This window comes from Monodelphis domestica, chromosome 4 (assembly GCF_027887165.1).
Source record: "Monodelphis domestica isolate mMonDom1 chromosome 4, mMonDom1.pri, whole genome shotgun sequence".
In the NCBI taxonomy this organism is placed as follows: domain Eukaryota; kingdom Metazoa; phylum Chordata; class Mammalia; order Didelphimorphia; family Didelphidae; genus Monodelphis; species Monodelphis domestica.
The window spans coordinates 447,515,023-447,529,397 of NC_077230.1; positions in this window are offsets into that span (position 1 = coordinate 447,515,023).

Below are 14,375 nucleotides of genomic sequence, written 5' to 3' on the forward strand. Positions count from 1 at the left end.
CGCGAGTGGGCAGCACTCGGAGCTAACCTTTAGGACATTATGATTCATTCCATTTTGATGAGCATTTGAGGTCTGGAAAAAGACTCTCAAGCGCTAAAAAACAAACTTGTGAGCTTGGCAAACAGGACACGGGAGGGAACATCACCCAGATGCACTGGCGGACTCAACACTCCTTCCCTGCTGCTTCCCCTGGACCACGCCTGGGAGGTCCATCTGAGGGAGGGCGGAGGAGGCAATACCTGGGACCCTCAATAACATCTAGCAATCTGAATCTCAGGGGCGGGGCTACCATTCCATCATGGCTCAGGCTTTTCCCATCGCCCTGGTTACACCGTCAGTAACATCCTTGATTAAACACTTTCATGCCTTAAGACCCAGCCGGAGCTGCCGCAGTCGGGCGGAGAAGCAGTATTTGCTCTCCCACATCCTTGTATCTAGTCCTTAGGAAGGGACTCATTTGTCTACTGAGTAGATGTTTCCTGTTTGGGCTCCTTGTAGCCCGGACTGACACAAAGTTAATTTGTGAATGAAGGCAGAGTCCGTGTCTATGTCACACCTGGGATCCATTTCCCAGGTGGGATTTTCAAGAGTTGATTTAAATAATCAAATCTCTGTAATCAGACTCTGCCACTTCTCCCTACTCTACTTTATCCTTACTGTTAAGCAGCCAGCTGGCACTGTGGATGGAGCACTGGACTTTGAGCCCAGGCTAGTCAGTCAACATTTATTAAGCACCTATCGCGTGCTAGGTAGTGGGTAGTTCTTAGCCTTGTGGATGCAAAAAGAAGCAAGACAGTCCTTGCCGTCAAGGAGCTCACTCTAATGGAAGACAAGTAAGCCAATAAGAACAAACAAGCTATACGTGGGTTAAATGAGAAGTAATTAAAGGAGGGAAGACATTAGTATTAAGAGGGGGCTGAGAAAGCTTCCTGTAGAAAGAAGATGGGATTTTGGTTGGGACTTGAAGGCTAGAAACAAGGAAGCCATTAGGCAGAGATGAAGAGGGAGAGGATTCTAGGCATAGGGAATGGCCATAGAAAATACCTGGAATGAAGAGATGGAGTGTCTTATTTGTGGTACAGAAAGGGCTTTAAATGCCACCTGGAAGATTTTTTATTTGATTCAAGAGATGGTAAGAAACAATTAGAGTTAATTGAGCGTGGTCAGACCTGTGTGCTAGGAAAATTACTTTAGTGGCTGATTGAAGGATGAATTGGAGTGGGGAAAGACTTGAAGCAATCAAATCCATCAGCAGACATTGCAATAGTATATGCATGAGGTGATGAAAGCCTGCACTAGGGTGGTGGCAGTGTCAGAGGAAAAGGCATATTTGAGAGATGTTGCAAAGGTGGAATGGACAGATCTTGGCAACAGATTGAATATGGGAGGTGAGAGATAGTGAGGAGTTCAGGATGGCTCCCAGATTTTGAGCCCGAGGGACTGGGAGGATGATATTGCCTTAGAGAGTAATAAGGGAGAAAGGGCAAGGGAAGCAGGAAAGGGACAGGGCTGATGAATGATAAAGATTGAGATTCAGGAGGGAAAGAGGGAGAGGGGGTCCCTATCTAATTAACACCCTTCCCCCAAAGTTAAGTAGCCCAGGTCTGATAACCTGAATCCCTGAGGGGTTCAGAGTAGAGAAACCCTGGTTTCTTGGCTGGCACAGCAAATGTCCCCAAGTTCAAGGTTCAAAAGGAGTTGTAGAGACCTTCTTTGTGGACTGCTTGTCTCTCAAAGTCCTTGTCCATTGGCTGGGATTTGGGAGGATAGGGCTCAATGATAAAGAGCCAAGCCTGGAAATGGGAGGTCCTGGATTCAAATCTGACCTCAGACACTTCTAGCTATGTGACTGGGCAAGTTACTTAACCTCAATTGCCAACCCTTATTGCTCTTCTTCCTTGGAACCAATACTTAATATTGATCATAAGACAGAAAGTAAGGTTGAGGAAAAAAAAGAGTAATAAAGAGGCAGCTAGATAGCACATTAGATAGAATGCCAGACCTGGAGTTGGGAGGGCCTCAGTTCAACTCTGAGACACATCCTCTGTAACCCTGGGCAAGTCACTTAACCCCAGTTGCCTAACCCTTCCCATTCTTCTGCCTTAAAATTGATACTGTCAGATGGGGAGAGTTTAAAAAAAAATAGCTAGTGTAAGAGAGAGAAATCTGGAAGTTTGGGAATAAGCCTGGAAGAGCTGCAAGAATACTGCAGGCAGTGAAGGGGGGATGGGCAAAAAGGAACTTGGAACCTTGGAGGGAGAGAAAAAGCTGATCCAGGCAGTTGAGATGGACTCCTGGTGGAGAGTACCTGGGCAGAGTTGTTGTTGTTTGTTTTTTTTTTTGACATACTGAATCTCAAAGTCAGTGATCTTTCTATCCCTGAATTTCTGATCTGAGATCCTCCCGAACCCCAGCCAAAGGATAAGGACTTTGAGAGACAAGCATTCCACAAAGAAGATCTCTACAACTCCTTTTGAACCTTGAATTTGGGGACACTTGCTGTGCCAGCCAAGAAACCAGGGTTTCTCTACTCTGAACCCCTCAGGTTATCAGACCTGGGCTACCTAACTTTGGGGGGAAGGGTGTTCATTAGATAGGGACCCCCTCTCCCTCTTTCCCTCCTGAATCTCAATCTTTACCATTCATCAGCCCTGTCCCTTTTCTGCTTCCCTTGAATAAACTCAGTCATTAGGACCCAGAACTGACTCCAGATTTATTAGAAGACAGCCTGAATTGAGGGGGGAGGAAAAGGAGTTTCTCTCTCCCCAGAAGAAAGAGGCTTACATGCTGAAGCCTCTTCCAACAAAGATCCCAGAGATCCTGCCAGTAAGAATTGAAGGCAGCCATAGTGAAGGGGTCTAGTCAGATGAGGGCTGAAGGGGAAAAGACAAAATCCATCCTCTGTCTCTCCTCTGGCTAAACAACACGTCCTCTCACTCTGTCCCTGCTTTAAAAGGAAGAGGCTCCATTTCCATTTTCCCCTTTCCCCATTACATTACACTAAGTAATTTTTGGGAAAAGTCACTTAGAAGCAGATCAGGGAATAGGGGTCCAGGGCTGGTGATAGAAGGTCCTAGGTTCAAATCTGACCAGAGACACTTCTTTGCTATGTAATTTTGGACAAGTCACTTAACTCCAATTGGCTAGCCCTTACTGCTCTTCTAACATGGAACTGATACTTAGTATTGATGCTAAGACAGAAGGAAATAGTTTTTAATTTAAAAAGTAATGAAGGAGATAGGAGAAGAAGATTTAGGAGGAAAGATAATGAATTCAGATTTAAATATATTAAATTTAAGATGTCTACAAGAAAACCAGTTTGAGGTATCTAATAAGCAGCTGGATATTGGAGATGGAACTCTCCTAACCTTCAAAGAAGTTAGAGCAAGATAGATCTGAGAATTGTCATCATTGCAATAATAATTGAATCCATGGGAATTGCTAAGATTATTAGTGAAATAGTATAGAGAGAGGAGAGAAGAGGGCCCATGACAGAGTGATGTGAGACACTCATGGTTAATAGGCATGAAAACCCAGCAAAGAAATATGAGAAAGAAGATTATGATAAGCAGGAGTAGAACCAAGAGAGAGCAGTGTCCTGAAAACCTAAAAAGAAGAAAGGATCAAGGAGAAAATGTTAGAGGCGTAGAGAGGTCATCAATAAGGATAAGGACTAAGAAAAGTCATTAGATTTGGTAATTAAGATGTCATTGTGGGGGAGAGGAGGAGAGGGAGGAATAGAAAGTGATTTTTGTAACCAAGGAATAATGTTTGAAATTGACCGAATAAAAAAATAATGTTAAAAAAAAAGAGATCATTGGTAACTAAGGAGAAACTTGTTTTGGTGGAATAATGACATCAGAAGCTATATGAGGATGGGAGAGATATGGGCACACTTGTAGGCAGTGGGGAAGTTACAGGGAGGGAGAGACTGAAAATAAACAATAGAATAGGTACAACACATGGGGCAATTTTTTGGAAGGAGATAGGATGGAATAACTTGAGCAATTAGAGCAATTGCCCTTACTAAGAAGTGAGGCTATCTCATCGTGTGAAACAGGAGTGAAGGAGGAAATTGTGGCAGATGGCATTGGAATGATGGGAGATGACAAAGGAGGGGATATAGGGAGGTCATAGCAGATAGTTCCAATACTTTGATTTTTTCTCCCTATTAGAGTGTTAGCAGTATATAATCACATAGCTCTTACCATTTGTTCTAATAAATTTACCTTTTTAGGTTTCTCTTGTCTCTTGTATTTGCATTTCAAAGTTCACACTTAGCTCTGGGATATTCATCAGAAATGCTTTAAAATCCCTTTGTCTATTAAAGGTCTTTTTTTAAAAACAGAATTATACCATTTTTGCAGTTATTCTTGGTTGAAAACCTCTGTCTTTTGCCTTTTAGAGTATCATGTTTTATATTCTCTTCTTGTTTATTACAGATGTTTCCATGATCCCCTTGGATCTTTGATGTTTAAAGCTCTGTATCTGTAAGTCCTATTATGATATTTCAGGATAGAGTACTAGGGACTTTGGAAACCTGAAATTTCTCCATCTGTGCACTGCCAAGAATGCACTGGTTGGTGCTTCTTTTTGTGACTTCCCTAGTCCCTGCTCTGGCACCCTGGCGCTTTCTTTCAATAAAAATGAAAACATCCTATTTGTTTCTAGTCCCCTTTTGAACTTTTTCTTTCTCCAGTCTAGTTAATCTAATCAGAGAAGGTGAACCAAAGGTAAACTAGGTGGGAATAAGTCCTTAATCATTTTGAAATCTAACTGAATGCTTGACAGGGTGATTGAGTGAAAGTAGATGATGACAACCTTGCCGAAGATACCTTGGGAATGGCTGAATCAGACATACTTCTAGGTCTAGGTATAACATAGCAAGCTTGTTTAGAATTCCAACAGTGGGCCAGTTGGTTGGGGATGTGTATGGAAAATCAACCAGTGAAGGACTCCAGATGAGGAATTGAAGGTAAGAAGGGAGTATCTTCCCTCCCCTGATTCTGTTGACTTCAAAAAGTGTTAAGATCTGGAATCCATATAGAGAACTGAGAAATCCATCAAAGATAAACTAGATACACTGAAAAAGACAGCTTTGGGAACCATGACCCTTCAAGGTTGGAGAACAGTTCAGTGCAATATTGTTATTGTATAAATTATTGTCCCAGTTCTGCCCACTTCAGTCTGTATCAATTCATATAACTCTTCCCAGGTTTCTTTGAAACTATCTGCATTATTTCTGCAATAGTATTTCCTCACATTCATATGCCATAGCTTGTTAGTTGTTCCCCAGTTTATGGGACCGTCTACAGTTTCCAATCCTTTGCTACTGCAAATAGAACAGCTATAAATATTTTATATGTAGGAGTCCTTATCTAACTCTTTCTCTGATCTCATTGGAGTATAGACCTAATAGTGGCATTTTTTGGTGCCTAGGATGTTCTGGGAGGGCCAGTACCTCTGGTGTGTGAGGAATGCCCAGCCCTTTTCAGAGATGCTCATCCATCTTTCACCCAAATCTCACTTATGGCTCCAAGAAGCTATAGCATGTGAAGTGGCCATAGTCCCATAAAACCATCTTGGCAGGCTAAATCAGGTTGAGGGTAACTGATAGGAACTTGAACCTGTCAGTGAGTTAGGGAGATGTCTACTCCTAGTATATAAAGCCTTCTCTTGCCAGAAGGGGAGGATGAGAACAATTTGTTCCAATAGCCTTGAAGGTGGCTGAAGCAAGTGATGTGGAGTGTCTAGAGCTTGATCAGACATTAGAGATGCTAAGGTCATCACATTCACTGCATTCCGTACCATCACTAGCTGTCTTGCCTTTGTCTTACCCTTGGACTTGACTCTGGCAGAGGATGAGGATGATGACTTTGTGCAACTCTGCCTCACTTAAATCCAGTTCACATGCAAATCAAGACATCATCCCATGAGATCACTGCTCCTCTTAGAAAATGAAGAATGGGCAACATTTCTTGGTCAAAGGGTATGCATACTTTAATAGCCTTTGGGACATAGTTCCAAATTGCTTTCCAGAAGTGTTGGATCAGTTCACAGGTTCACCTTGGTGTCATTTTTAAATTCTCTTGTATATATCTTATATATCCAATCAGTTCCTGAATCTTTTGTTTCTATCCTTATTGCCCAGTTCTTTTCAGGGTTGCTTATCCACTTTTGGTGTCCATCTTTCACCCAACTCTTACTTGTGGCTCAAAGAAGTAGCATGCGGAATAATTACATCCCAGGAAAACCATCTTGGCAGGTAGATTAAATCAGGTTGAGGGTATCCTCATCTCCTTCTCTTCACTCCTACACAATTCTAGTTCAGGCTTTTATAATTTTCTCTGCATTAGACTTCTATTCTTTATACATCTTTCCCTACAGCATTCTTTATTTAGATGTCAAGATGACTTTTCTTTTTTTAGTTATATTTTGCTGATATTTTTGTTTTTCAGTTACCTCAATTTTCCCATGTATCTTTCTCCCTTTAGGCATTCCACTTATAAAAGAAGGGAAAAGAAAGAAAAAGAGGGAAAAAATCAGCAAGACCAAACAACTCATCAAATAAAAAAATCTGAATACAGTCAATATTCCACAATTCAGTCAGTTAGTCAATAAATATTTATTAAGTACCTACTATGTGCTAGGCACTGTGCTAAGCACTGGGGATACAAAGGCAATAGATTCCCTGATTTTTAACGGCTCATGTTCTTATGGGGGAAACGGTATGAAACAACTATGTACAGACAAACTTATATGGGGTAAATTGGGAATAATCAGCATTCGTATCAATTCTAAAATGGAAGTAAAGGGTTTAAAAAAAAGGGGGAATACCCACAAGACCAATGCTATTGAATCCCAGAGCACATGGAGAGACATGAGATATAAGAAGACTGGAAAGGTTGGGGTGGAGGGAGTAGCTTATGAAGGACTTTTAATGCCAAACAGAGAATTTTGTATTTGATCCCAGAAGTTATGGGGAGCCACTGGAATTTGGTGAGGAGAGGGGTGACCTGGTCAGACCTTGTTGTTTAGTTGTCATTTTGGTCATATCTAACTCTTCATGACCCCATTTGGGGTTTTCTTGGCAAAAATACTGGCATGGTTTGCTATTTATTTCTCTAGATCATTTTACAGATGAGGAAACTGAGGCAAACAGACTTGCCCAGAGTCACATGATAGCTAGTAAATGTCTGAGACCAGATTAGAACTCAGAAAGATGAGTCCTCCCAACTCCAAGCCTGGCACTCTACCTATTTTGCCACTTAGCTGTCCCTTGGTCAGACCTGTCCTTTAGGAAAATCACTTGAACAGTTAAGTAGAAGATGAACTGTGGTGGGGAAAGACTTGAAGCAGGTACTTATTGATGCCAGACTTGGATGAGGCTTAGTTAGGTAGGAGGAGCTTCTTTACTGGGACCAGAAATCAGGAGAGCCTTTGAGTTGGCTCTCGGATGCAGCAGCAGATTTATCCAATCAGAATTTGTGACCATTCACTGCCTGACACAAAGTTAACATAGTTTACGGGGGCAGCTGGGTAGCTCAGTGAATTGAGAGCCATGCCTAGAGATCGGAGGTCCTAGGTTCAAATCTGGCCTCAGACACTTCCCAGCTGTGTGACCCTGGGCAAGTCACTTGACCCCCATTGCCTAGCCCTTACCACTCTTCTGCCTTGGAGCCAATACACAGTATTGACTCCAAGATGGAAGGTAAGGGTTTAAAAAAAAAACAAAGTTAACATAGTTTAGAACAATGGAAAAGTACAATCCTGCTGGTCTTTGCCTATGTACAAAGGCATATGGGTATTAGGACCACTTAGCCTAAGTGACTCCCCATTAGAGTCCTATCATTATAACTTGGAACAAACAAATATTAGAGGTATCACACCTCTTAATTTACTTCTTCAATATTATGCCAGTGAAATGACTAAAGGCTTATTGCATATAATTAGAAAAAGTAATGCAATTAAATTGGATGAACAAAAGAGACCAAAAGAACAAAAGAATCTCAAGGAGGATGATGAAAAATATGGGGGGAAACCCCCAATCCAGCCATGCCAGATCTTCACCTGTACGTCAGAGCAGTAATAATCAGAGCTGTGTGGCACCTCCAGAGAAAGAACCAATGGAGTCCAAATGCAGATCCAAGCATGTGATTTTTCACTTTAGTTTATTTGAGTTTTTAGTTTGGGGTTTTGGTTTTACATAATTGTTTTCTTACAAAAATGAACAATATGGAAATATGTTTTGCTTGAGAAGACGTGTATAACCTAGATCAAATTGCTTACCATCTCTGGGAAGAGGGAGGAAGACCATTTGGATCATATAACTTCAAAAATGTATGTGGAAAATTGTTATGACATGTAATTGGGAAAATAAAATATCTTTTTACAAAATGACATGGCACTCCTATTAAGTCAGAAGGGAATAATGACACTAGATGATGAAAAATTGTCTGTGCCCTTGTATGGCTTTAAAGAACTAGAGAGAGCTGGTAGTTTGGCAGTCCATAAAGATGGAGAGCAGTCCAAAGAACAGCCAGCAGTCAGTGAAGAACTAGCTCTTCACCCCTTCTGAGAAAGCACAAGGAAATTTTTTCTTCACCACCCCACCCCTAACATCAGCCAAGAAATCTAGCAGTAATTCTCCGAGAAAGAATACTTCATCCAGCCAGAAGGGGCTTCAAAAGCCTGATCTCTGGCAGCAAAGAAGAGAGCCAATAAGGTACTCTAGAGAGTGATAGCTTTGGAAATCAAACATTGAGCTACAGAGGGAAATAGACCATTGGAGCCCAGACGAGCAATCTCTCTAGCAGTAATTCTGAACATTAGGGGAAATTTTCTGAGGACTTCACAGAAGTGAAATGATTCTAAGGTGCTGAGGTACCAGGGGCATGAGCAGTCACATATGTTCCTGACATGAGTACTTCCCTACCATTGTTACAGTTAAAAGAGTGGTTGGCTTAAAATGTGACCATGAAAATATGGTTTCAAGACAGTGTCTTGCGTTAAATAAAAAATAAAGTGGTCGCCATGGGAAAAATTCCCAAATATGAAATACCCAAGTCAGCTGGGTTTTATGGAGATTTTAATTAATACAAATGAAGGAATTAAGGAAAGGGAGAGAAATAGAGTAAGAGGGAATAGTAGGAAAAAGCCTAGGCCAGCCTAGGCTTTAAGCCTTAAGAGAGACCAGCCAGTCTTTAATCACTCACCACAAGTAAGGTACTTCCAAGTAAAACTCTAGTGTTCAGAGAGACCCTCCAGTTTAGCTCAGGAAGCTCCACTTCAGCTTCCAAGGCTGCATTTCCATTCAGAGGCCTTCTGGCCTCCTTTTAAAGAGAATTTTCTCCTATGTCACCTCCCTAAGTTTTCACATCTACCAATCACAGTAGACATTTTCACAGGAGTGACCATTCTTAATTCACACCTTCTTTAGTTCTCAACTTCTCTGGGTAGACTAAAACTTCACACCTCTTTTGTTAAGCTTGTCCCTTGCAAGTTTGCAAGTTGCCTGACCTTTTAGTGATTAATTTGACCTTTTATACTTAGTACTTTTTTGTATTAGATCTAAAAATAGACTTAGCTTAAGGGCTTTCGCCTCACTATAAGTATGAGTTAAGTACTTTTTCATTGTTCAGTAAGGAGTTTACAACTTTATCTTCCCCTAAAGTATGCTTAAGTATGGGTGGAGTAAGGTTAGAGTTCTCACATTCCTGATCAAGTACCTTCATTGTTTAAAATGGTGAATGGTCTTAACCAAATGTTCTAAGGTAGAGTCTGAGAATCTTTAACATTCACAAGTCTGAGAAATTTTAAGATTCACAATCCCCCCTGATGATCATTGGGAGACTGGTCTCCCCATTGATCATTTAACATAATCATCTTGTAGTCCTAAACACACTTCTAACTACACATGCATACAATATTCAATTTTCTAAGAGGAAATTAGAGTATTGAGGGAGGAATAGAAAAGAAAGCAAAACCAATGTTTTGCAAAGCACATTGACAGAAAGCCAAATTAGGGGCAGTCCCTTTTGGCATAAAAAGTATATTTACAATAAATGTTCAATCAAATTTCAGTTCAATCAACCATATCCAAAGTTAATTCTTGATCTTCTTAATGTAGTGTGGATTTTCCGGCATCTTTCTGCAACAATTCATTCTCTGGATTTAGGAGTTAGCAAGCTTCTTCCTTGAAGATCTTTTCTCAAACAAAATCAAAATCTTGGAATTTTATAAAAAATACAATCTCAAACAAAGAATCAAAATTCTTGGATTTTAAATTAAAATACACCATCGCACTCCAAGTTTGTGTGTATAATGGCGAGAAAGTATTCCTCAGATTTGGGGTGGGTTGGGTATGCAAAATGACTGTTCTAATTATGTCACCTTCATAAATGCCTTTACTTTGAGCTAATTGTATCAACTTATGTCTGTTAATGAGAGGTTCCTTGATTGGGGGCTCATGCTCTATAGTTTTAGGAATGAGTATATCCTAGAACCATGTTGGCAAACCTATGGCATGCATACCAGAAGGAGTTTCCCCTCTCCTTCTCTCTACCACATCTGAGGACATTTCTCACACCACCCACTCCTCTGCCCAGCAGCCCAATAGACCAGTTTCCTCCTTCCTCTATCTGGGGTAAGGGGGTGGCTCACTGCCCTAGAACCTAAATTAATGACTGCCTACTGGGGATCTGTGGGTTTTTAACTGCATCCTGGCTGGGGACTGCATTTCCCAGCAGGCCCCTGGGGTCCATCCTTCCTACTTCCTGGTGTAGGATTGGTCTTGAATGGATCAATCCCATGTTGGGGATGGGACCACCACCCCCATTTCCTGGTGTGTGATTGGTCTTGAGTTGGACCAATAACATGCTAGGGAGGGGCCACCCCCTCCCTTCCCCGTCCTGGTGCAGGATTGGTCTATATAAGGACCAATCCCATACCTAGGCAGGCTCTGGCTCTTTCCAGGAATGAGGATAGTGATTGGAGATAGGAGTAGTGAAAGTGGTTAGTTAAAAATAATCATCCTGAAACTTTGGTGAATCCAATCAGACAGCCAAAAAGCTAAATTAGGACAGAAGGTCCTGGATTCAAATTTGACCTCAGACACTTCCTACCAATATTATCTTGGGTAATCCTAATTGCCTAGCCCTTACCACTTTTGTACCTTGGAAACAATACTTAGAATCAATTCTAAGAAAGAATATAAGGGCTATTAAAAAAAAGTTGAGCTGGTAGGAAAGTGATAGTTGTGCTATATTTTCCTAAATATATTCCAAAAGAACATTATTTTTAAGAAAAATTCAGGACCCTTGGTATAAATAGAATTTTTAGCATCAAGGTTTAGTAGTTCCCACAGATATCTTTCACTAAATCTTTTTTTCTCTCTCTTTTATTAGGTACTTCCAAAGAAGATAAGTATAAAGCATGAGAGTCAATGTATTTTCCTTTGGCTTTTTTCTTCTTTTTTTCTTTAAATAAATTTTATTTTACTTTCAAACAAAGATCACCTCTTCTATCCCATTGCCTTCCACTGAGAAATCAAGAAAAACGAATCGCCTGTTTCAGACAAGTATAATCCATCAAAACACATTTTTACACTGGCCATGTCCCAACAACAATCTGGGTCACACTCAGAGGCCACTTTCTGTTACGAGGTGGGCAGCATGTTTTATCTTGAGTTGGCAAGAACTATGGTTTAGTCATTGTGTTAGTCAAAATTCCTATTACCTTTTTTTTTCATATTTTAATCAGCCAAGATTCAACTTATCACCCTTGTATTTCTTCCCTCCACCCATTGAGAACACAAGAAAAACAAAACCTATTATAAGTGTATATATTAACTCAAGATGACTCTCCACATTGGCTTCTTAAAAAATCTTTGACTCATTCTGCATTGTGAGTCCTTCATTTCTCTATTGGGAAGTGGAAAGCATATTTCATCATTAGTCGTCTGTAGCTCTGGTTGGTCATTATGCTAAGAGTTCAGCACAATAGTATTCCATCACATTTATGCACATATATACACACACACACTTCCCTTTGTCTCTCCCCCCTGATATTTTTTGAAATCTATTTAAAATGTTTTAAATTTATTTTATTCCAATAACAGACTTACACATAAATTTCCCAAAGTTATGTGATTCATATTGTCTCCCTCCCCTCCCTCCTGACAAGCAATTTCACTGGGTTATACATGTATTACCACTTAACACCTATTTCTATACTATTCATTTTTGTAAGAAAATAATTTATAACACCAAAACCCCAAATTATATACCCAAATAAACAAATGATTAATGTAAAATATATTTTAAACTATATATATATGAGAGTTAAACTCCTTTTCACTCTCTCACTCTCCTAGTCTAATCCCTCTCCTTACCCCTAGCAATTAAGAACTAAAGAAAAACAAAATCTCTGTAGAAAACATGTATAGTCAATAAAAACAAATTTCTATTTTAGCCATGGCCCTCAAAATTTATCTCATTCTGAACCTGAATCCTTTGCCTCTCTATTAGGAGGTCAGTGGCTTCTCCTCTAGAATTATAGTTTATCTTTACACTAATAAAAGTTCCTGATTCTTAGTTTTCCCCTTTACCATATTTTCATATAAATTGTTCTGGTTCTGTTCATTTTACTCTGCATCAGTCCACACAAGTCATACCAGGTTTCTCTGACACATCTCTTTCCTTATTTCTAACATCAGAATAGTATTCCATCACTTACACATTTTTTTAGGTATTCCTGAATTGATGGGCACAACCTTAATTTCTAGTAATTTGCTATTACAAAGAGAGCTTCTATAAATATTTTTTGGTAATCCTTAGATTTTTGCTTAGGGCTAATCCCTCCCTTAATTTGTCCTTCCTCTTATTCTCTCCTCTTTTTTTTCCCCTTTCCTTTTATTTCTGTTTATTAAGATATTTCTGTATCCAACTGTGTATGTATGTATTCTTCCCGTCTTTAATCAGTTCAGATGAGAATGGGGTTCAAGTCAGTCATTCCACCACCCCTTTCTTCCATATTTGTATAGATTTATACTTACACACCTCAATTATGAGAGAAAATTTTCTGCAACCTTCCTTCTCCCTTCCCCATCAATATTCCTCTTCTCTCTTTCTATTCTTCTAAGCTCATCAAGGTATAATGACTTATTCCCAGATCTTTTATCTAATAATATCCCTCCTTTGATTTCTAATGATGATAGGGAGGCACAAATATCATTCCCACATAGTAAATACCAAGCTTATTCTTCATTAGTCTTTTTTGATTATTTGCTTATGTTTACTTTTTAATGTTTCTTCTGACACCTATGTTTGCACTTCAGAATTTCTATATAGGTCTTATCTTTTCATCAGGAAAGCTTAGAAGTTCTCTATTACTTAAAAAATCTTTTTTCCTTGTAGGATAATACTTGGTTTTGTTGAGTAAGTTATTCACTGGAAGTATATAACCTTTACCTTATGTAATATTGTATACTAGGTTCTCCTTTTTAGTTGTGGCTGCTAAATCTTGTGTGGTCCTGACTGTGCTTATCATATTTTATTTTCTTTGATTTGGAATGTCTGTATTTTGGTTATAATATTACAGTTTTACTGTTAAGCTCCTTTCAGGAGGTTACAGCAGAGTCTTTCAATTTTCACTTTGCCCTCTGTTTCTAAGAGATGGAAACAGTTTTCTTTCATGATTTCTTGAAATGTGGTATCTAGGTTTGGTCATGACTTTTGGGTAGTATACTTATTCTTACATTTTCTTTCCTTGATCTGTTTTCTTTGTTACTTGTTTTTCCTGATGTGCTTCACATTTTCTTCTATTTCATCAGTTTTGCTTTTGTTTTATTATTTCTTTTACCATGGAATCGTTCACTTCTATTTGTTCCTTTCTAATTTCAGGTAGAATATATGCTATATATTTGGCAAACTTTTGTACTTCTGCAAATTCTCTGTCTAATTCTTAGCTCTAATTTATTTTCCAATATTTAACTCTAATACCTTAACTTCATTTATTAAAAAAATTAATAGCCTTTGTTTCATCTCTACAAGGAATTCTATTTTAATTTATGCCTAAGTTATGTTTTCCTTTGGGGTTTTGCTTATAACTGTTTGAGAATTATTCTGTCTTTTCCTTCTTTTTATATTCTTAGTGCTTAGCACAGTGCTTGGCACATAGTAGGTGCCAAGTAGGTGGTTACTAAATGTTTGTTGACTGATTGGTGCACAGCCTGGGATTCTTCACATGATTCTCTCTGTTACCTGGGGAAGGGAGAGGAAGGTTGCAGAAAAATTTCTCCCATATTTGAGGTATGTAAGTATAAGTCTATACAAATAAGGAGGAAAGAGGTGGGGGGAAGCAGCTGATGAAGTGAG